General features: G+C 30.3%; 1 protein-coding gene across 2 annotated transcripts in view; it reads right to left on the reverse strand.

Moving 5' to 3' along the window:
* The window catches only part of LOC143231683 (neuropilin and tolloid-like protein 2), a 424,980-nt gene extending 409,815 nt beyond the window's left edge, over positions 1-15,165 (reverse strand). Inside the window, exons 1-2 of one of the 2 annotated variants that reach the window (XM_076466271.1) lie at positions 14,989-15,165; positions 2,021-2,523 (exon numbers count right to left, since the gene is read on the reverse strand). The gene's annotated coding sequence lies outside the window, so the exon portion shown is untranslated. Of the gene's footprint in view, positions 1-2,020; positions 2,524-14,705 lie in introns of both variants that reach the window. The other variant, XM_076466270.1, reaches the window with a different exon arrangement.
* Between the last annotated feature and the right edge of the window lie 7,519 nt (positions 15,166-22,684).

The raw sequence follows: 22,684 nt of genomic DNA on the forward strand, positions 1-22,684 counted from the left end.
ATGGTTACCGTGATAGTCACTGTGTTATCCAATTCATTCGATTGAATTGTCTGATAAACACTTCATCAAAACATAAAACAAAATAACTGTGTTTTTGTTTATGAGTCTTAATATCACAATTCATCTATATGAACCATGGATCGTGGAGAGTTTTCTTATAATTCATAAAATTATGATGACATTGTTGTTTACTTCAACTCGCTGTTGATTAGAGACGGCGGTAGTGAGCCATGAGAATCAGTAGAGAGGGCGGTAGTGAGCTATGAGAATCAGTAGAGAGAGCGGTAGTGAGCCATGGGAATCAGTAGAGTGGGCGGTAGTGAGCCATGAGAATCAGTAGAGAGGGCGGTAGTGAGCTATGAGAATCAGTAGAGAGAGCGGTAGTGAGCCATGGGAATCAGTAGAGAGGGCGGTAGTGAGCCATGAGAATCAGTAGAGAGGGCGGTAGTGATCTATGAGAATCAGTAGAGCGGGCGGTAGTGAGCCTTGAGAATCATAAGAGAGGGCGGTAGTGAGCCATGAGAATCAGTAGAGAGGGCGGTAGTGAGCCATGAGAATCAGTAGTTGAGTTCAGATGAAATTAAAAAAAATTATTAGTTAGGAAAATTAATTGTAATGAATGTTTTAATGAGTAAAATAATAGATGGCGTAAGGTTACACCTACACATATACTAGACACATTTAAAGAAGGTAATGTGTTTCTTACTTTATGCGCAAATAAACTTATGAAACTTATTTATAAACACATAAAATATCTCTATAAGATCCACTTAAGCATCAACAAAAGTCACATATGAATTATATAAATATATATTAGTATTTCGATTTTAAAAAATGTCTGAGCTACAAAACAGCGGTGTATAAAAGTTTTCAACATGAAAAGAATAGATTATAAGATATATCATATATAATTATAAGACGAATCATATATAATTATAAGACGAATGATATATAATTATAAGACGAATGATATATAATTATAAGACGAATGATATATAATTATAAGTGGTTTGGTATATAATTATAACATGTATGGTATATAATTATAAGTGGTTTGGTATATAATTATAAGATGTATGGTATATAATTATAAGATATATCATATATAATTATAAAGTGTAGCATCTTTAATTATAAGACATAATACTTTAAATTATAAGTTTTACAATTTTTATATTATTCTCTGACTTTTTTGGTGATTATTATTTAGCTAGCCGAACTGGTTATCTTTATGTTTATATATTATTCTCTGACTTTACTTGGTGATTATTATTTAGCTAGCCGAACTGGTTATCTTTATGTTTATATATTATTCTCTGACTTTACTTGGTGATTATTATTTAGCTAGCCGAACTGGTTATCTTTATGTTTATATATTATTCTCTGACTTTACTTGGTGATTATTATTTAGCTAGCCGAACTGGTTATCTTTATGTTTATATATTATTCTCTGACTTTACTTGGTGATTATTATTTAGTTAGCCGAACTGGTTATCTTTATGTTTATATATTATTCTCTGACTTTACTTGGTGATTATTATTTAGCTAGCCGAACTGGTTATCTTTATGTTTATATATTATTCTCTGACTTTACTTGGTGATTATTATTTAGCTAGCCGAACTGGTTATCTTTATGTTTATATATTATTCTCTGACTTTACTTGGTGATTATTATTTAGCTAGCCGAACTGGTTATCTTTATGTTTATATATTATTCTCTGACTTTACTTGGTGATTATTATTTAGCTAGCCGAACTGGTTATCTTTATGTTTATATATTATTCTCTGATTTTACTTGGTGATTATTATTTAGCTAGCCGAACTGGTTATCTTTATGAATTAAGGTTTTTGTTTTTTTTTTCCTGTCATTTTTGTTTCATAGGTGATAAGTTTACTGTTTAATGTTTGTTTTACTTAAACCGGAAATTTATCTTTACAAGACTTGTAGGTTAACGCTGAGCCCTCGGAAACAAGGGCGAAAAGATACCTTATTGTAAAAAAGTACAACACTAAGCCTTACCTTGAGAAGAAACTTCTGCTGTGGCCTCATTTAGCCGTCAGAAAACCCAGATATTCATAAAACATAGACAAAACTTCTTAAAGTTATTTTGACGTATCACAGATGACATACCAGAATGGTTTGGTTCGTTCTAAAATCACTAAACTGTCTTGACGAACACGACACTAGACTTGCAATTTAAATTGGTAAAGGAAATCCTAATGACAAAACAAACCGACTTTCTTTATCTTTTATCGCATATAAAGATGAAGATCATATGCCATCAAAATGTACTAACAATTATCACTAGCTAATAGTTCACGAGTTGAGAGAATTTCTCATGTACGTGACTCACGTGGGGAAGGAAACATGCGTTTCACAGATTTTGTACAGAAATATTTCTCCCCTGTTGTCACATTTCAAAATGCTTTCCGTCGCAAGTATTTGGTTTTCGCCTTCACTTGAACCGTCAGATATAAGCCACTCTACAGATGACCTTCAGGCAACTTCGTTCAACATAAAGACTAAATAGACAGAGAAAAAAAACATCTATTTCAGAGAAAACTTTGTAAAATCGAGAAAACACGAAAAAACCTTATCATCTTTAGTATCACGAAATGAAATTCTATCCTAATAACAAAACCAAAACCTTTATACAAAAGAAAATAACAAACGAAATTATTCGACGTATACGAAACAACTAGATGTAACTTGTCATGTGATAAGACCTGTCTCGATTTGAAAAGAGCATCGTTCGCTCATTTGTTGACGTTTGCACTTATATCAATGAAAAAAACAAGAAATTACGTAGGTGGGATAACGTTTGTATAACTGTAGTTTATTCACAGTTTAACTGAAAATTCTGTTGCTAAGCGGTATTGCTGTTGCCAAGCTCAGTTATGTGGTTTTTAACCTTATACATTTAGAGAAATTGTATTGAAAATAGTTTCTCTGTTAGTATCATGATAGAACAGAATAAAACGTTCAAACTACTAAAGTTCCAGTAATCTTCGAACATTAAAAGTTTTCATAGTAATTATGTTTGGCTTTATATGTAGATACTGTTAACAGGAGAATGTAATATACAGAAAGTTAATTTCGGTTTATAACACAGAAGCCTATACTACAGTATGTCTGTGCATGACCTATCGCAACGTAACGATTGTCATGTCTAGCTCCACACACATTTCGTATACTTCGATTTCTCGACCGTGACTTCTATGAATGTACTTGTGATTGTACATTGCGTGTCGTAACCTTTTCCGAGGACCCATATTCATGCAGTGTAAGTGTTGAACAATGTCTTGAAAGAGGAACAATATTTCCAAAAAAGAAGTCTTCAATCTTCTCCAAAACGGGCTCAGAAACAACAGTCCAAGTTAATCCGGAACGGCAGTCTCGTCCACAGATTGGAAGCTATGTTACGAAAGTGAACTTTCTGCACATTAAAGTAATTTCGATTGATCTGAGGTTATGATAAAGCACCGTCCTTAAGTCAAAAAATTAGTTTGAAAGTAGTAAGATCCACGAGCCACAGTTTCTTTCTGTTTCAGTCAGAAATCAAAATGGATGTCGTTACCATGAGAAGTAATCCAGGAAAAACAGGAATTTGATCAATTTATTCGACCACAGACTTGTAAAATCATTTGATGTAACTCCACTGGTCTTTCCTGTGTTTGGTATAATCACACGTGATATTAAGTTGAGTTATGACTCACTAGTTAAGGTTTGGTAGTTCCTATTTGATGTAACTCCACTGGTCTTTCCTGTGTTTGGTATAATCACACGTTGTATTAAGTTGAGTTATGACTCACTAGTTAAGGTTCAGTAGTCCCCCTTTTCAAATAAGACTTGAAATGTACAAGTGTGAGATAACAACATTAAAACACCTTTTAATCTACGGAATAGTTATATTGACCTTCAGATTGGTCTGACATACACGGTTCTCGATTTCCCTTGATGGTTGATACATAGGTAGTTTACTGTATACTTGGGTAAAAAAGTGCGTTATGCTAGTATAGTAATACTTTGCTGAACAACAATTTATAAACATAATAAAATGATATATTTTGTGAAGAACATATTGAATGTTTGTAGAAACCAATGTTGTATCGAAACATGTAGTACGTTACCAAAATCCACCATATCATAATGTTTAAAACCTTTGTTTTCCAGCTTATTGCTAGCCTCATGTAGTTTTGTGATAAAACAAACACAGATATGCCATATATTAGTTTGAGAACCAAGACAAGGACCTGTGACATTGCTATGTTTATATACCGCAGGTACATGAATGTTCACAAAACAAATCTAGTGAGACACTTTTTACAAAATTAACGCAAAATAAGAACAAAATTGAAGTAAGTTAATCTTAACGAAACCATAAGAATCGAAACCATGAACATTTGTCATGTAAAGCAGCGCCATCTGCTGAGAAGTATTTATGTAAATACCTTTAATTCCACAATTTTCAATCAATTTCTTAGTGTCTGATGGATTTTGAATATTCGAACTAACAAATCTTAGGGGTTGCCAACATGGAAACCCAGAGTCAGATTAAACATAAAATGTTGAAAGACTTGTTTAATTATCTTTCCTGGAAACATTCACGTTGGAAATTATAGGTTTGTACTTCCTCTACGGTAATTAAAAATAAAACTTACTATATCACAAGTAAGAGTTTGCTGGCATTTTTCTCCAGAAGACATTAAGTTTAGGACTTGAAAAGTAAAAAGGAGATAATTCTATCAAACTTTAATTATTTCGGTGATACTCTGCAGGTTTATTGTACCAATCCTGCGCGAAGTCTCTGGTTTGTTTTCATTCCATAGACAGTAACACAAGGTTAGTTTTCCTACTAGATAAGGTTAGATTACTCATTGTATTAGTTCAGTTACAAAGCTGAAATATTATGCGTTAAGAACGGTTTATAGTTCAAGTTCACTCACAAAATTAAGGTACAAAAATATACTGTACAATAAATAATTATAACATTCAGTCTTAATGTATCTTACCTCCAAATCTGATGGGAAATAATTAATTACAGTATGTGGTTTTGTAAAACAGAATGAACGATTGGTATTTCTTCTGGTTCGAGATGATTAACACTACTACAGTTATCTTTTAAGCATAAAATCGTTCTCAACATTGAACAAATGAATCACAATTTTCCATACTACTTGTATGTAAGCCAATAGTTTCACTTTAATTTATGATTAATTGAAACTTACTGTTACTGACGGCAACATTGGTAAATGTGATTAATAATATTAAACATATATGCCGTAATTAATGACCCACGTTTCTCTAAATTCCTGTAAATATAGGAAGCTAATTCATTATAATTGTACCATATTCAGAAATTTTCATTAATTTCACATTTAATATTACACTTATCTATCAAGGTCGTTAAATTAGTGCTTAGTTCAATACAATGATCAATTGATACAATTTTTCTTGAAAGTAATATGAAGGTTAAAATACGAATTTATATATACTACAGACACAGTAATATCTATTTTTTACTTGTAATTTAATTCCTTCAGGCATCTTGTAAATATTTCGAACTAGACCTCACATGGAATATGGATTTTGATGACGAGAAACCCACTTGAAATAAAAATATATCTCATAAATTGGCTGGTATGGGTATCAACCCTTTTATTAATAACATTGTTAATACCCATAATTATAAAGTTAACAGCATTAACCCTTTTATTAATAACATTGTTAATACCCATGGTTATAAAGTTAACAGCATTAACCCTTTTATTAATAACATTGTTAATACCCATGGTTATAAAGTTAACAGCATTAACTCTTTTATTAATAACATTGTTAATACCCATGGTTATAAAGTTAGCAACATTAACCATTTTATTAATAACATTGTTAATACCCATGGTTATAAAGTTAGCAACATTAACCATTTTATTAATAACATTGTTAATACCCATGGTTATAAAGTTAACATCATTAACGCTTTTATTAATAACATTGTTAATACCCATGGTTATAAAGTTAACAAAAGAACAGAAACCGAACAACTTGTTCTTCGTCGTCTCCATATATATCTCAGTTACAAGCAACTTCTGGTTCTAATTATAAACACCTTATGATTCTAATTATAAACACCTTATGATTCTAATTATAAACAAATTATGGTTCTAATTATAAATAACTTATGGTTCTAATTATAAACACCTTATAATTCTAATAACAAACAACTTTTGGTTCTAATTATAAACACTTTATGATTCTAATTATAAACACCTTATGATTCTAATTATAAACAACTTATGGTTCTAATTATAAATAACTTATGGTTCTAATTATAAACAACTTATTATTCTAATTATAAACAGCTTATGGTTCTAATTATAAACACCTTATGGTTCTAATAATAAACAACTTATAGTTCTAATTATAAACAACTTATGATTCTAGTTATAAACACCTTATGGTTCTAATAATAAACAACTTATGATTCTAATTATAAACACCTTATGATTCTAATTATAAACAACTTATGGTTCTAATTATAAATAACTTATGGTTCTAATTATAAACAACTTATGATTCTAATTATAAACACCTTATGGTTCTAATAACAAACAACTTTTGGTTCTAATTATAAACACCTTATGATTCTAATTATAAACACCTTATGATTCTGATTATAAACAACTTATGGTTCTAATTATAAATAACTTATGGTTCTAATTATAAACAACTTATTATTCTAATTATAAACACCTTATGGTTCTAATAATAAACAACTTATGGTTCTAATTATAAACAACTTATGATTCTAGTTATAAACACCTTATGGTTCTAATAATAAACAACTTATGATTCTAATTATAAATAACTTATGGTTCTAATTATAAATAACTTATGGTTCTAATTATAAACAACTTATGATTCTAATTATAAACACCTTATGGTTCTAATAACAAACAACTTTTGGTTCTAATTATAAACACCTTATGATTCTAATTATAAACACCTTATGATTCTAATTATAAACAACTTATGATTCTAATTATAAACAACTTATGATTCTAATTATAAACAGCTTATGGTTCTAATTATAAACACCTTATGGTTCTAATAATAAACAACTTATGGTTCTAATTATAAACAACTTATGATTCTAGTTATAAACACCTTATGGTTCTAATAATAAACAACTTATGGTTCTAATTATAAACAACTTATGATTCTAGTTATAAACACCTTATGGTTCTAATAATAAACAACTTTTGGTTCTAATTATAAACATATGATTCTAATTATAAACAACTTATGATTCTAATTATAAACAACTTATGGTTCTAATTATAAATAACTTATGGTTCTAATTATAAACAACTTATTATTCTAATTATAAACAACTTATGATTCTAGTTATAAACACCTTATGGTTCTAATAATAAACAACTTATGGTTCTAATTATAAACAACTTATGATTCTAGTTATAAACACCTTATGGTTCTAATAATAAACAACTTATGGTTCTAATTATAAACAACTTATGATTCTAGTTATAAACACCTTATGGTTCTAATTATAAATAACTTATGATTCTAATTATAAACAACTTATGATTCTAATTATAAACACCTTATACTCCTAGTTATAAGTAGCTTATAGACCTAATTATAAACACTTTATGGTCCTAACTATAAACAGCTTATGGTTCTAATTATGAACAACTTATGGTCCTAATTATAAGCACCTTATGGTCCTAATTATAAACACCTTATGGTTTTAATTATAAACAACTTATAGTTCTAATTATAAACACTTTATGATTCTAATTATAAACAGCTTATGGTTCTAATTATAAATAACTTATGATTCTAATTATAAACAACTTATAATTCTAATTATAAACACCTTATACTCCTAGTTATAAGTAGCTTATAGACCTAATTATAAACACTTTATGGTCCTAACTATAAACAGCTTATGGTTCTAATTATGAACAACTTATGGTCCTAATTATAAACACCTTATGGTTTTAATTATAAACAACTTATAGTTTTAATTATAAACACCTTATGATTCTAATTATAAACAGCTTATGGTTCTAATTATAAATAACTTATGATTCTAATTATAAACAACTTATGATTCTAATTATAAACACCTTATACTCCTAGTTATAAGTAGCTTATAGACCTATTTATAAACACTTTATGGTCCTAACTATAAACAGCTTATGGTTCTAATTATGAACAACTTATGGTCCTAATTATAAGCACCTTATGGTCCTAATTATAAACACCTTATGGTATTAATTATAAACAACTTATGGTTCTAATTATAAACAACTTATGATTCTAGTTATAAACACCTTATGGTTCTAATAATAAACAACTTATGGTTCTAATTATAAACAACTTATGATTCTAGTTATAAACACCTTATGGTTCTAATTATAAATAACTTATGATTCTAATTATAAACAACTTATGATTCTAATTATAAACAACTTATACTCCTAGTTATAAGTAGCTTATAGACCTAATTATGAACACTTTATGGTCCTAACTATAAACAGCTTATGGTTCTAATTATGAACAACTTATGGTCCTAATTATAAGCACCTTATGGTCCTAATTATAAACACCTTATGGTTTTAATTATAAACAACTTATAGTTCTAATTATAAACACTTTATGATTCTAATTATAAACAGCTTATGGTTCTAATTATAAATAACTTATGATTCTAATTATAAACAACTTATGATTCTAATTATAAACACCTTATACTCCTAGTTATAAGTAGCTTATAGACCTAATTATAAACACTTTATGGTCCTAACTATAAACAGCTTATGGTTCTAATTATGAACAACTTATGGTCCTAATTATAAGCACCTTATGGTCCTAATTATAAACACCTTATGGTTTTAATTATAAACAACTTATAGTTCTAATTATAAACACTTTATGATTCTAATTATAAACAGCTTATGGTTCTAATTATAAATAACTTATGATTCTAATTATAAACAACTTATAATTCTAATTATAAACACCTTATACTCCTAGTTATAAGTAGCTTATAGACCTAATTATAAACACTTTATGGTCCTAACTATAAACAGCTTATGGTTCTAATTATGAACAACTTATGGTCCTAATTATAAACACCTTATGGTTTTAATTATAAACAACTTATAGTTTTAATTATAAACACCTTATGATTCTAATTATAAACAGCTTATGGTTCTAATTATAAATAACTTATGATTCTAATTATAAACAACTTATGATTCTAATTATAAACACCTTATACTCCTAGTTATAAGTAGCTTATAGACCTATTTATAAACACTTTATGGTCCTAACTATAAACAGCTTATGGTTCTAATTATGAACAACTTATGGTCCTAATTATAAGCACCTTATGGTCCTAATTATAAACACCTTATGGTATTAATTATAAACAACTTATGGTTCTAATTATAAACAACTTATGATTCTAGTTATAAACACCTTATGGTTCTAATAATAAACAACTTATGGTTCTAATTATAAACAACTTATGATTCTAGTTATAAACACCTTATGGTTCTAATTATAAATAACTTATGATTCTAATTATAAACAACTTATGATTCTAATTATAAACAACTTATACTCCTAGTTATAAGTAGCTTATAGACCTAATTATGAACACTTTATGGTCCTAACTATAAACAGCTTATGGTTCTAATTATGAACAACTTATGGTCCTAATTATAAGCACCTTATGGTCCTAATTATAAACACCTTATGGTTTTAATTATAAACAACTTATAGTTCTAATTATAAACACTTTATGATTCTAATTATAAACAGCTTATGGTTCTAATTATAAATAACTTATGATTCTAATTATAAACAACTTATGATTCTAATTATAAACACCTTATACTCCTAGTTATAAGTAGCTTATAGACCTAATTATAAACACTTTATGGTCCTAACTATAAACAGCTTATGGTTCTAATTATGAACAACTTATGGTCCTAATTATAAGCACCTTATGGTCCTAATTATAAACACCTAATGGTTTTAATTATAAACAACTTATAGTTCTAATTATAAACACCTTATGATTCTAATTATAAACAGCTTATGGTTCTAATTATAAACAGCTTATGATTCTAATTATAAACAACTTATACTCCTAGTTATAAGTAGCTTATAGTCCTAATTATAAACACCTTATGGTCCTAACTATAAACAGCTTATGGTTCTAATTATGAACAACTTATGGTCCTAATTATAAGCACCTTATGGTTTTAATTATAAACAACTTATAGTTCTAATTATAAACAGCTTATGGTTCTAATTATAAATAACTTATGGTTCTAATTATAAACAACTTATGGTTCTAAACAACTTATGGCACTAATTATAAGCAATTTATGATCCTAATTATAAACAACTTATGGTTCTTATTATAAACAATTTATAATTATAATTTTAAACAACTTATGGTCCTAATTATAAACAACTTACGTTCCTTGTGTTAAGCAGTGATTACTAGATTTTAACATTTCACTTGTGTAATTCATTTACTACTAGATTTTAACATTTCACTTGTGTAATTCATTTACTACTAGATTTTAACATTTCACTTGTGTAATTCATTTACTACTAGATTTTAACATTTCACTTGTGTAATTCATTTACTACTAGATTTTAACACTTCACTTGTGTAATTCATTTACTACTAGATTTTAACACCTACTTGTGTAATGTTTAGATAGTATATGTTATCACTTGTCTTGTAAATTGTGTAGATTACTTGATTTTAACCCCTCAATTTGTATTGTATAGTTTACTAGATTTTAACACTTGTTTTGTGCATTCTGTAGATTACAGGATTAACCACTAGATTAGTGTAGCGTGTGGACTTTAAAGTTTAACACTAGACTTGTGTAATTTGTAGACTACTAGATTTTAACTCTTGACTTGTGTTATGTGTTGATTACTAGATGTTTAGACTTGCGTTGTGTAATTTTTTCATTAATAAATTTTAACACTTGACTTATGTGGTGTATTAATTACTAGATTTTAACTTTTGTCTTGTGTAATGTGTTGATTAGTAGATTTTTAACACTTGAATTGGGTAATGGTTTCATTAATATATTTTAACACTTGACTTGTGTAATATATAGACTATTAGAATTCAACACTTGAACTGTTTAATGTGTAGACTACTAGATTTTAACACTTGACTTGTGTAATATGTAGACTATTAGATTTTAACACTTAATTTGTGTGTTGTGTGGATTACTAGATTTTAATCATGGCTCCACAACTGTCTCTTCTCTTTACAGCCAGTCACTCTAGAATAATGACCACAAATTAATAAATAACCTTTTCATTGAAATGTGTCAATTAATAGAAACATATCTCAATGTTTTTTTTCATATCTTGTTTCTTTTATAACTGTTTCTTAGTCGAAACTACTGAAGCCTGGATACAGATAGGCTAGAAATAAGAACATTTCAGACTTATTTCTATTATTAATTTGGAAAATCCTGGAGAAGCTAATATAATTAAAATTACCTATTGAAAAATAAATAACATACTTGACGAAATTCATATTAGTAGCAACGAAGACAGAAATATTATGTGTACATCCTTTCAGAATGGGCCCGGCATGGCCTAGCGTGTTAAGGCATTCGACTCGTAATTCGAGGGTCGCGGATTTGAATCCCGGTCGCACCAAACATACTCTCCCTCCCAGCCGTGGGGGCATTATAAAGTTACGGTCAATCCCACTATTCCTTGGTAAAAGAATAGCCCAAGATTTGGCGGTGGGTGGTGATGACTAGCTGCCTTCCCTCTAGTCTTACACTGCTAAATTAGGGACGGCTAACGCAGATAGCACTCGAGTAGCTTTGCGCGAAATTAAAAAAAAATTTCCTTTCAGAATACAACCAACATGAGTTATTTTTATGAAACATTCAGTGCATTGGGTTAGGATAATATGCTTAAAACGAATGATTTCTAAGCAACAAACCAAAAAAATCCAACAACTAAATTATTTAATTTTGCGTGTACAGACATCTGATTTGTGACTGAACAAAACTAATAATGGCCGAGTATTGATTGTGAAAGATAAGGATTTTTTTCTTCTCTCTCTGTTTATTAACGACACCGACACAAAATGGTTCACTAAGAAATTTATGGTATTTACAATTCACGATGGAATGCTGAATAGCTAGCACGTGATGCTTTGGCTGATACTAGAAAATCAATAATTCATTTTGTCGTTGGCCAACAAAACAACAACTTTATAAAGTTCAACCAATGTTTCTACAAGTGTCACCCACTTGTAGGTGTTGCTGCTAATACTATACCAGAATCGTTGGCCTTATTGCAATGATTATTATTTCAATAGTCGAGATCACAGGATGTTCTCAATGTTTTTATGTGATCTGCGTGAAAATATATATAGACACTGATTCTACCAGATAATTGAATAACGAAAACGAAATACATCGAAGTAAAACAATATACGTGGATAAACGTTTCTACTGATATAATTTAACATAAAACACATTTATAAAGTGTCATCCGATTGTTTTTTATCTTTAAACACCACACGTGGATAAACGTTTCTACTGATATAATTTAACATAAAACACATTTATAAAGTGTCATCCGATTGTTTTTTATCTTGAAACACCACACGTGGATAAACGTTTCTACTGATATAATTTAACATAAAACACATTTATAAAGTGTCATCCGATTGTTTTTTATCTTTAAACACCACACGTGGATAAACGTTTCTATTGATATAATTTAACATAAAACACATTTATAAAGTGTCATCCGATTGTTTTTTATCTTTAAACACCACACGTGGATAAACGTTTCTACTGATATAATTTAACATAAAACACATTTATAAAGTGTCATCCGATTGTTTTTTATCTTTAAACACCACACGTGGATAAACGTTTCTACTGATATAATTTAACATAAAACACATTTATAAAGTGTCATCCGATTGTTTTTATCTTGAAACACCACACGTGGATAAACGTTTCTACTGATATAATTTAACATAAAACACATTTATAAAGTGTCATCCGATTGTTTTTTATCTTTAAACACCACACGTGGATAAACGTTTCTACTGATATAATTTAACATAAAACACATTTATAAAGTGTCATTCGATTGTTTTTTATCTTTAAACACCACACATGGATAAACGTTTCTACTGATATAATTTAACATAAAACACATTTATAAAGTGTCATTCGATTGTTTTTTATCTTTAAACACCACACGTGGATAAACGTTTCTACTGATATAATTTAACATAAAACACATTTATAAAGTGTCATCCGATTGTTTTTTATCTTTAAAAACCACACGTGGATAAACGTTTCTACTGATATAATTTAACATAAAACAAATTTATAAAGTGTCATCCGATTGTTTTTTATCTTTAAACACCACACGTGGATAAACGTTTCTACTGATATAATTTAACATAAAACACATTTATAAAATGTCATTCGATTGTTTTTTATCTTTAAACCCCACACGTGGATAAACGTTTCTACTGATATAATTTAACATAAAACAAATTTATAAAGTGTCATCCGATTTTGAATTTTTCGCAAAGCTACTCGAATGCTATCTGCGCTAACCGTCCGTAATTTAGCAGTTTAAGACTAAAGGAAAGGGAGCTAGTTATCACCACCCACCGCCAACTCTTGGGCTACTCTTTTACCAACGAATAGTGAGATTAACCGTAACATTATACCGTCCATACGGCTGAAAGAGCGAGCATGTTTGGAGTAACGGAGATTCAAACCCACGGCCCTCAGATTACGAGTTAAGTACCTTAACCATGCTGGGCCTTATAAGGTGTCATCTGTTTTTGTTTTCTTTAAACACCACACTTGGGTGAGCGTTTCTACTAATATAATTTATGATAAACCAATTATTTGTGAGATCTAAAAAGAACTGCTTTGAAAAACTGAAGATAACGGGCTAAAGAGCAACACATTTGGCACATCTTCATACATCTAGGTAAACATGTGATTAGCTATTTATATATATGAATAGATAACAGTAACTTTCGAAGGTTCAACACATGTAACTCACTTTTCCTAATGTTTTCCCTCCCTTATCAAAACACAAACAACGTATCCTACTTTAACATTGCTAGCATGTGTTGTATAAGACAACGATAATGCAAAACTAATTTCGTGTGTCATTTAAGAAAAAGTTAATGCAACACTGATTCCATTTGTCATATAAAACAAAGACTTGAGTGAGACTTAATATCGGTGGGACGTTATGGGACTTAATATCGGTGGGACGATATGGGACTTAATATCGGTGGGACGTTAATTTTGTGACACTAATATTGTAGGTAGTACAATATACGTATTGCATGTACGTTATGAGGCTATTAACCCTGCGTATTAGATAAATACGGTACAGTATCACTACACTGACTCTGGTTATTACACATAACAGAAAATTTATTTCTATTGTAGTCCATGATCCTACAACAATAATCCTTACGCTTGAACAGCAGGCTAGAAAATTAAATGTGTTGCATTATTAAGAAAAACAAGTGTTAGGAAGTATTATCTCACTTCTAACTTCAATATCACTAGGTTTTGGAAGTACAAATATTTTCATGAAAACACAAACGAACCTTTACGTCTCGCGTCTGCAGGAAGACTGAATTTTCAAAAACGACCAAAAACGGTCGATTTCAAACCAACATTGTTTGTTGAATTCAAGAAGCGTGAAAACACCTATGCATTACTTACGTACAAAGGAATATACTCATATCTTACACAACTGAAGGTTAAAAATTACAAATATCGATATCGATCAACATCCAGACTTCTATTTTCAAGACCTTTTGGTTCAAACGCCAGCAGGTGCTTTCTAGCGACTGTTCACTTTCTCATCCAGAAATACAACTCACTTACTTCGACTCTCAGTCATCTTTAGATACATTTCAACTTTCTGTTCCAGAGACCCAAAATAGCACTGCAGGCTGGTCTTGCTTTAGCTGGGCCCTCTACTGAATGAAGTTCTTTTTTCTTAACCCTACTGGAGCCTTGACAGAGTCCTGCTTGTATACCCCTACCCGCAAAACCTAGTCTGAGTTCTCAGTCATATGGGTTAGCTTGAAATAGCAAAGAGGAATTTTGCGTGGGAAAAGAAAAAAAAAATATCCTCAAAACCATATGTCCCTTATTCACGGGTTGGCAGCTGTGGGTCCAGTGTGGTTTCAATGGAAACGTTGAGTCGCTGAGTATTTCTTGAACCAGAACACCGCACCGAATTTAACGAAAAAATATTGGTCGCTTTGAAAAATGTTTTCACCTGAGGCTTACGATTTTGCATCTTTATCACGTAACTCATCAATCGATCTTTTAAATAATATATGTATATATACATATCTTGTACAATCTGTACGTGTTACCTTCAAGTGAGAAATGTTTTCCTTACAAAATGTCTAAATGTAATGTCAGGTAAAAATATATGGAATGTAGAGTTCCGTATTTTGATAGTCTATTTTTGTATGAGTATTAACTCTTGCATTCATTACTATTGTTATAATAAAGGACAGCGATAAGTTCACAAACTTAAAACTCTAAGATTCGGGGTTTCATTCCCCGCTGTGGACACGGCAGATTGTACAAAGTAACTTAGCTCTTACGGAAGTAAACAAACAAAAGTTTTAATAAGTTATTCTGGAATAATGAAGTTAACTATCTGAAATTTCTGGAAGAAATATAAATGTAGTTTGTTTTCTGACACATCATGCACTGCTTGTGTGTAACTTATGTCTTTTACCTTTCAGTCTTAGCTTGTTAAGAATTATGTCTACAGAAGCACTCTCCTTCTTTTAAAGCAGTCACACAAAGTCTGTTCACTTGATACAGGTTAAGAATTATGTCTACAGAAGCAGTCCTCTTTTCTTTAAAGCAGTCACTCAGACTCTGTTAACTTGACACAAGGAGAAAATTATGTCTATAGAATAGTCACTTAAAGTCTGTTCACTTAATACAAGGAAAGAATTATGTCTACAGAAGCACTCCCCTTCTTTTAAAGCAGTCACACAAAGTCTGTTCACCACTTGACGCAAGGAAAGAATTATGTCTACAGAAGCAGTCCTCTTCTTTTAAAGCAGTCACTCAAAGTCTGTTCACTTAATACAAGGAAAGAATTACGTCTACAGAAGCAGTCCTCTTCTTTTAAAGCAGTCACTCAAAGTCTGCTCCCTTGCCTCCAGGAAGGAGTTGCGTCTAAAGAAGCACTTTTTCTTATAAAGAAGTGATACTAAGTCTATTCTTCTTATTTTAGAGAAACAAATATGTCGCCAGAAGACGTTTTTCCTTCCAAATAATCTCCAAGTATCTGCTCTAACTAACTAACGTGGCTCCAGGTCTAATAATTAGAACATGTATAAAATGATAATAGTATAATATGACTGAAGGTCTACTGATGAGAACACGATAAAGTAATAATAATATAAAGTGACCTCAGGTGTATAATTGAGAACATAAATAAGAGTATAATCCATAATGTGACTCCAGATCTGTTATTGAGGACATGTATAAAATAATAACAGTATAATGTGAGTCCATGTCTACTAATGAGAACATAAATAAAATAATAACAGTATAAAGTGACTTCAGGTCTACTAATCATAATATGTATAAAATGAGAATAATATAATATGAATCCAGGTCTACTAACAAAAACATGAATGAAATGATAACAGTATAATGTGCCTCCAGATTTATTATTAGGAACGTGTATAAAATAATAATAGTATAAAGTGACTACAGATTTATTATTGGGAACATGTATAAAACAATAACAGTATAATGTGACTCCAGGTCTACTAATGAAAATATGTATAAAATTATAATAATATAATATGACTCCATGTCTAGTAGCGAGAACATAAATAAAAGGATAATAGTATAATATGACTCTAGGTCCACTAATGAGAACATATATAAAATAATAATAGTATAAAGTGACTCCAGATCCACTAGTGAGAAAGTATATAAAATAATAATGGTATAAAGTGACTCCAGATCTACAAATGAGAAAGTATATAAAATAATAATAATATAATGTGACTCTAGGTCTACTAATTATAACATGTTTAAAATGATAATAATATAATATGACTCCAGATCTACTAACGTGAAAATGAATAAAATGGTAACAGTACAATGACTCAAGGTCTACTAATGAGAACATATATAAAATATTAATAGTATGAAGTAACTCCATTATGCTGTTATCATTTTATTTTGTACTCATTTGTAGACCTGGAGTCATACTATATTATTATTATTATTCACTAGTTATTAATACATTTTCAGTGATATTGTATTCACTAGCTATTAATACATTTTCAGTGATGTTGTATTCACTAGCTATTAATACTTTGTCAGTCATCTGTTAGTTAGTAGCTAATAGTACATTGTCAATCACCTAATAGTCAGTAGCTATTAATACATTTTCACTCAATCTTGCAGTCACTAGCTATTAATACATTGTTTGTCATATGGTGGTCACTAGCTATTAATACATTCTCAGTGATATTTTATTCACTAGCTATTAATGCATTGTCAGTGATATTGTATTCACTAGCAATTAATGCATAGTCAGTGATATTGTATTCACTAGCTATTAATGCATTGTCAGTGATATTGTATTCACTACCTACTAATGCATTGTCAATGATAATATATTCACTAGCTATTAATATATTGTCAGTGATATTGTATTCACTAGCTATTAATACATTGTCAGTGATAATGTATTCACTAGCTATTTATACATTGTCAGTGATATTGTATTCACTAGCTATTAATACATTCTCAGTGATATTTTATTCACTAGCTATTAATGCATTGTCAGTGATATTGTATTCACTAGCAATTAATGCATTGTCAGTGATATTCGTATTGTATTCACTTGCTGTTAATGCATTGTCAGTGATATTGTATTCACTAGCTATTAATGCATTGTCAGTGATATTGTATTCACTAGCTATTAATGCATTGTCAGTGATATTGTATTCACTAGCTATTAATATATTGTCAGTGATATTGTATTCACTTGCTATTAATATATTGTCAGTGATATTGTATTCACTAGCTATTAATGCATTGTCAGTGATATTCGTATTGTATTCACTTGCTATTAATGCATTGTCAGTGATATTCGTATTGTATTCACTTGCTATTAATGCATTGTCAGTGATATTGTATTCACTAGCTATTAATACATTGTCATGATATTGTATTCACTAGCTATTAATGCATTGTCAGTCATATTGTATTCACTAGGTATTAATGCATTGTAAGTGATATTGTATTCAATAGCTATTAATGCATTGTCAGTGATATTCTATTCACTAGCTATTAATACATTGTCAGTGATATTGTATTCACTAGGTATTAATGTATTGTCAGTGATATTGTATTCACTAGCTATCAATACATTGTCAGTGATATTGTATTCACTAGCTATTAATACATTGTCAGTGACATTGTATTCACTAGCTATTAATACATTGTTAATCAGCTGGTAGTCAGTTGTCATTAATACATTGTCTGTAAATATTATTACATTATTAGTCGCTTTCCAGTCATTAGTTATTTATAGATTTTCAGTCATCTTGTAGTCATTAGCTGTTAATATATTGTCAGTCATCCTGTTGTCACTAGCTATTGATACATTGTCGGTCGTCTAGTAGTGAATAGCTATTAATACACTGTCAGTGATCTGACAGTCAGTAGTTATTAATACATTGTTAATCATCTGATACTCAGTAATTATTAATAGGTTTTAGCTCAAAGCAAAGAGTCCAATGTGTTGTATAACACTTGCAGCTGTATGAACGTTTCTCCAAAACAAAACAAATATCATATCGTCTAACACTCTAGGGTACTGTGTTCTAGACATGTCTGAACAAAACAAATTACGTATCGTCTAATACTCTAGGGTACTGCGTTCTTGACTCTAGACATGTCTGACATCACGATGATAATTAATATTTTCTTTGGTCAGAGCAAGCTACCGACTTAGAGCGCAGATGAAAGTCAATTTTACAATGAGTATACCTGGATCTTCTTGTAAAACTGTGTCATGTATTTATCAACGATCTCTCTCTCTCTCCGTCTTTTATGTGTAAGTCTTTAGTTGAATGTTACTTCGAAGTACCTGTGAAATATAGAAGTTGCATAACAATAATAGTGGAAACTTCTGAAACGCCTTATTTCATAATTCTTAATATAACTAGCTTTGTTCGGAATAATGCGACTTCAGAGTCTGAGCACTTGGTTTGGTGACAAGGAGACAATAAAACACAGGAACACAGCATTAAAGCGCTCTCTTGGAGCGCGACGTAATAACCGTCTATTTGTTATTACATTTGTTATTACTAACGTATAACACCTTTAGCACATGTTTCAACCAAACTCTTTCCGTTTGAAGCCCTGTGGACAATGAACACCAAGTTATTACAGACTTCCACTATTGTGATATGAGTATTGGAAAATCTGAAACAACGTTTTTATACGAAATATTCCATAGTGACTTATATTCACTGACCATAATATTCCATGGTGACTTATATTCACTGACCATAATATTCCATGGTGACTTATATTCACTGACCATAATATTCCATGGTGACTTATATTCACTGACCATAATATTCCATGGTGACTTATATTCACTGACCATAATATTTCATGGTGACTTATATTCACTGACCATAATATTCCATGGTGACTTATATTCACTGACCATAATATTCCATGGTGACTTATATTCACTGACCATAATATTCCATAATTCCATAATTATCTTAACACGGTTACCAAAGATTTATAAAAGATAGTATCTTAACATGGTTATCAAAGATTTATAAAACACGGTATCTTAACACGGTTACCAAAGATTTATTCACTACAGTATCTTAACACGTTTACCAAGGACTTATTCACTACAGTATCTTAACACGTTTACCAAGGACTTATTCAACACAGTATCTTAACACGTTTACCAAGGACTTATTCACTACAGTATCTTAACACGTTTACCAAGGACTTATTCAACACAGTATCTTAACACGTTTACCAAGGACTTATTCACTACAGTATCTTAACACGTTTACCAAGGACTTATTCAACACAGTATCTTAACACGTTTACCAAGGACTTATACAACACAGTATCTTAACACGTTTCCCAAGGACTTATTCACTACAGTATCTTAACACGTTTACCAAGGACTTATTCACTACAGTATCTTAACACGTTTACCAAGGACTTATACAACACAGTATCTTAACACGTTTACCAAGGACTTATACAACACAGTATTTTAACACGCTCGACCTGTTTCAACCATTATTCATCATCAGGTACCTAACTTTGTCTGGAGTGTTTTTGAGATAAATGATGAAGCATTGTAATATTCATATATTTTCATTATACTTATCTACATTTATGTGATGTAGAAACACATTGGTATTTCGTAATATTTTCGTTTAAGCATTTTCTTCATAATAAAATGGAATACATTAGTATAACTATAGACATCACACGTTACTTATGCTGAGAACAATGAAATAGTTCAATACATATACGTTTATTTCTATTAAGCATTGCTGCCGAGTTTAACGGTTTTGTAACATTATCGTAACCATATATAAATATTTGTGATTAACCACGATCAAGAAACTTTCATCAAAACATATGAACTTTTGATTCTCGAATGTTTTGATTACGTCAGGAAATAGTGCAAAACACATGTTTTAAAATCCTAAACTAGGCCGGATTTAATCACTTAATAAATCAAGGTACGTCATACCAGATTAATATAGATGTCAGGATCAGTGTTAAAATAAAGAAATCAATGAACTTCGTAATAGGTTTATATAAATGACATGTTTGATATACTGACAGGGCACTCGTATGTTCTGAGAAGACACTTTAACACAGTGTTGACATAAATAACTAAATGAATTTCGTACCCTATCAATATACATATGTTTGTCAGTGTTTACAAGTCAAAATATCACATTCTTGAAATAAATAAATCAATGAACTTCGTACGAGATTGTTATAAATGTTATTGTTGACATGTTACAGTAACACGTCGGTTAAATAAGTAACTCAATGAAATCACACCAGTGTATATCAATATTATCGTAATTGCTGAATGGAAACAGTGACGGATTTTAGAAATACAAACAAAATCAATAAACTTCGTAACATGTTAATATACGTGTTATAATTAATTCCGCAGAGAAACACATTGATGAAATAAATCAATCAATGTAGGTCGTTTCAGATTGGTATTAATGTAAGTGCTGATAGGGCAAAGTCACACATTGTTAAAATTAGTAAATCCATGACCTTCTTAAAGTCTGATATCAATTTTATCATCATTGTTCACATCACACAGTAACACACCAATGAAATAAAACACTGTGGATTTCACAGCTTGTTGAAATACACGGATTAGTGAACTTCGTTCCGGATTTCTGTAGATCTTGTCGTCACTGCTAATACGTCACGCTAACTGATTTTTAACATAAATAAATCAATAAACCTTGTACCAGAATGATATAAATGTTATCGTCTGTGATAACATGGCACAGTAACACATCGTTGAAATTTAAAAATATCAATGAACTTCGTAAAACTTGATATAAATTTTATCTTATGTGCTGACAGGGAACAGTAACGTTTTGTTAAAATGAATAAAGGCCCGGCATGGCCAAGCGCGTTAAGGCGTGCGACTCGTAATCTGAGGGTCGCGGGTTTGCATCCCCGTCGCGCCAAACGTGCTCGCCCTTTCAGCCGTGGGGCGTTATAATGTTACGGTCAATCACACTATTCGTTGGTAAAAGAGTAGCCCAAGAGTTGGCGGTGGGTGGTGATGACTAGCTGCCTTCCCTCTAGTCTTACACTGCTAAATTAGGGACGGCTATCACAGATAACCCTCGAGTAGCTTTGTGCGAAATTCAAAAACAAACATAAAATGAATAAAAAATGAACTTCATACCAGATTAATGTGAATGTCATCTTCATTGTTTCCAAGTCACAATAACATATTTTTCAAATATAGATACCATGAAACTTCGTGACAGAGTGATATAAATATTATCGACAGTCCTTACATGTCACATTATCACATTATCGAAAAATAAATCATATAATTCATACTGGATCGATATAGAAGATATTGTCAGTGATGACAGTAACAAAACGTTGAAAAACATAAATAAACGTACTACATACCAGATTGATATAAATACGACCGTCAATGGTAAAAAGGCACAGCAACACATTCTTGAATTGCAGAAATCAATGAACTTCGAGACTGTTTGATATGAAAGCTATCGGCAGTGCTGAAAAGGAAAAACGCATTATTGAAGTAATGAAGTGAATTAATTATCTTTATACCAGGTTAATGTTAACGTTATCGTCAGTGCTGATACTTCACTGTACCACACTGTTAAAATAAATTAATTAATGAACTTAGTATCACTTTGATATATATAATATCGTCAGTGTTGTAAGGGTAAAACACTTTGGTTAGTCAAAGAAATTAATATATATATCATATCAGATT

The sequence above is a fragment of the Tachypleus tridentatus genome, chromosome 11, assembly GCF_004210375.1.
Source record: "Tachypleus tridentatus isolate NWPU-2018 chromosome 11, ASM421037v1, whole genome shotgun sequence".
Lineage (NCBI taxonomy): Eukaryota > Metazoa > Arthropoda > Merostomata > Xiphosura > Limulidae > Tachypleus > Tachypleus tridentatus.